We start from the raw sequence: 3,144 nt of genomic DNA on the forward strand, positions 1-3,144 counted from the left end.
CTGGGGCCGCTCACTCGCCCCGGCCCGCAGGCAGAGGAGATCACGCTTCTGATCCGGCAGCAGGGCTCCGCGCGCGCCGCCATCCGACTCGAACTGTTCCTGCCTCCACAGCTGAAGCCGATGCGGATCCCGGATCCCCTAGACCGGCGAGAGGTGCATGCAAGCCCGGGGAGGGGCGGGAGGCCCTCGTCTCCACACACACTTAGCCCAAGCCTTGTCCCCGCAGAGGCGGCACGTGGAGTCCATCCTGGAGGAGGCCGTGGACGGCAGCATTTTCCCGCGGTCATGACGACCCGGTGTGTACCGCTGCGCCCCACCCTCCTACATAAAGTTCTCCTCCAAGGGCTCTCTGGTCTTTTCCTTCAAGGTCCCCAGGACCCTCGTAGAGCAAGGGCAAGTAGGAATACAGACTGTCCTACACCGGTGGTCACGGGCACCAGGGACAGCAGTGGGGCTCCCCAACAATGAAAGAGACAAGAGTGAATGCGTGTCAAAGTAGTACGGTGCAGAGAGCCTAGCCCCCAGCTCCAGCCTCCCCCCATCACTCTGGTGTCCTGGGGGAGCACCAGTGGACCCAGTGCAGAGGAAGGCAAGAGAACCTGCCTCAGCACCAGTGCCCCAGAAGCCCAGAAAGTCAGTCATCCCATGAACACGGTGGCAGTCTGGGAGAAAGTGATTACACCAACCAAAGCTGGCCTTTGGAGGGTCACCAGCTGTGCCCAGAGGCAGAGAACCAGAGAATGTAGAAGGAGTGACCCACGAAGGGGACAGAAGACCTACTCTCTGGTCTTCATCTTGAATAACAACCTCCTGTACCCACCTCAGCACCCAGCCTTCCCCAACACGCGAACACACACACATGCAAGCTCTCGAGCACAGGAAGGAAACTACCTCATCCCATTCTGACAAACAAGCCTGAGTCCTACAAGACCTCTAGACACTGGAAAGCCCCTGGTTTCTGGGCAGCTCTTACTCTTTTTTCCCCAGTGTGGTCTCTTTGCAGAGCCTGGAGTTTCTCTTGGCCCTTCCTCTCAGACCCTGCCCAGAAGGCTAAGCAGAGCTGAGAGCTACAGAGAAACACACAACCCCTTCCCCTGCCAGGTCACTCCCACTGGCTCTACCTGGAGCAGATAACAGATGTAGAGGAAAAGCCTGAAGTCAGAGCTTGGGTCCAGCAAGGAATACATTCACTGGTGGCCATTCCCTCGTCCTCTAGAACTTCTGTCCCCTTAACCAGCCCTTCTTCCCCTGCACCTGACCCTTTGCCTTTTGTTTGCTATTGCTGCCCTGGCCTTGATCCAAGACCAGAGATCACAAGTCAGCAACAGCTCCCAAGGACAGCTGAGTCTCAGGAAGAAGGAGGTAGGCTGGCGGGGCAGAGGGATGGTGGAGGTAGGCAGGGGCAGACAAGGAAGGGAAACGATCTCTTTGTCCGTGAGTGGTAGCCACGCATATCCCAGTGTGGCCCTCCTGGGCCTCTCCCGCCAAGCACCTTACTAATGGACCCCAGGATTTTGTCTCTTGGGGATTTACTGAGTGCCTAGAAGAATTTCTTCTGCTTAGTAAAGTCACATATTTATTTCATCATTTCTCTGGCCCTTTATTTCTTCATCCTTAAAATGGGGGTCACAGGGCTGTTCAAGAGGACAGAGGGCTGAAGACAAAGCCCAGCACCCTTAAAGGCCATAAAGACAATGGCCAGAGACAATTCTGCACCAGGACTGGCATCAGGTACCCCTTGATCCCCATGACAAGGAGGGGCTTGCTCTTCAGAAGTCTAGACAAGGTATGAGGTTGCTTCTGCCTGCAGAAAGCCCTACAGAGAAACAAAGCCTATGAGCTAAGGCCTAATAAGTGAGGCCTTGTGGCTGTGAGTGTGTGTGTGAGTGTGTGTTTTGGAGTGACCCGATGCTCCTGGTTCAAGACCCATCCCCCATCACCACCCACCCGGCCCTCTTGGGCTCCTCCTTGGATTTTGGGAATGCTTTGTTGCAAGGCACATATAGCAGGCCTGAAGGGACAAAGGACACTGAAAATGGGGACTGAGGGGAGAGAAAAGTGTGCTGACTCTCACCTACTGCTAGCTGCTCACACCTGCATTTCCCACCATGCTTTTACTACAGGATCGGTCTGGTGGTATAGCCTTGTTTGGGTGCTGGTCCATCTCTGCAGGTCTCCCTGTCCTCACCCGTACCTACCTTTCAGGGCTGCTACCAGAACTAAAGCAGCTGCCTCCTGTCCCAATGGACTTCCTGCCTCTCCCCCAATTTTACTGTTCTATCAGCACAGTAGCCAGAGGGTTCTGCAACACAGTCCTGTGTACACAGCACCACAGGCAGCCTGGTGGTCCCCAAGCCCTTGCCCAGCTGCTCTTTGTTCAGCCAAGCCCCAGGAGCACTGTGGAAATACCTTCCTCTCCTCAGCTCTTGCCTACTTCATTTCTTGTCAACCGCTCACCCCTACCCACCCCCAGCAGTCAACTCCTGGCTGGTCTGTCCAGCTCACTACCTGGTGCACAAGGGATCCTACATAGTTGCTGAATGAATGAAGAGCTTGTATGAAATCTCCACTTTTCCTCTCCGAGTTCTGTTCAACATACGGCATTTTGTGAGCTGCCTGCCACACCTGGAATTTGCCAGGCTTCAAGCGGTGCTGGGAGAGCAGAAATCACACACCTCAAGGAGACAACAGACTGTGCAGACCAGATCCAGAGCAGACTCAGGGACACTGGACACTGGACCAAAGCATGATGGGATAACCAACAACCCACATTAATAACCCAGTCAGAAGGGACAAGAGTGTGTCAAAGGGACAGGGGCAAAAGGGAATGGGTCCACACACACCCTACACACAGTGGGCATGACTGGTCGCAAGCACCTGCATTCTCAGTGCCAACTGCACTGTAGGACAGCGCCCTTCTCCTTCCTGAGGAAGCCCCACAGCAGGCGGCAGGCTCTTGACCCCATTTTACCAGTGAGGCTCAGAAAGGCAAGGACCACCGGTCACGCCTAACCAGGGACCCCTTCTTGTCCAACAAAATAAGTAGCGCCTGGGGTCAGCTCTCGCGTGATGAAAAGGCTGGAAGGGCCTGAACAGTCTGCGGCTAAGCTCTTGCCGCCCTCCGAGTGCCTCATCCCTTGGGCC

At 55.4% G+C, this 3,144-nt stretch overlaps 1 protein-coding gene across 2 annotated transcripts in view; it reads right to left on the bottom strand.

Moving 5' to 3' along the window:
• The window catches only part of LOC104868576 (transcription elongation factor A protein 2), a 50,968-nt gene that overhangs the window by 9,983 nt on the left and 37,841 nt on the right, over positions 1-3,144 (bottom strand). The window lies entirely within an intron of this gene.

This window comes from Fukomys damarensis, unplaced genomic scaffold (assembly GCF_012274545.1).
Source record: "Fukomys damarensis isolate Sample0158 unplaced genomic scaffold, DMR_v1.0_HiC HiC_scaffold_22, whole genome shotgun sequence".
In the NCBI taxonomy this organism is placed as follows: Eukaryota; Metazoa; Chordata; class Mammalia; order Rodentia; family Bathyergidae; genus Fukomys; species Fukomys damarensis.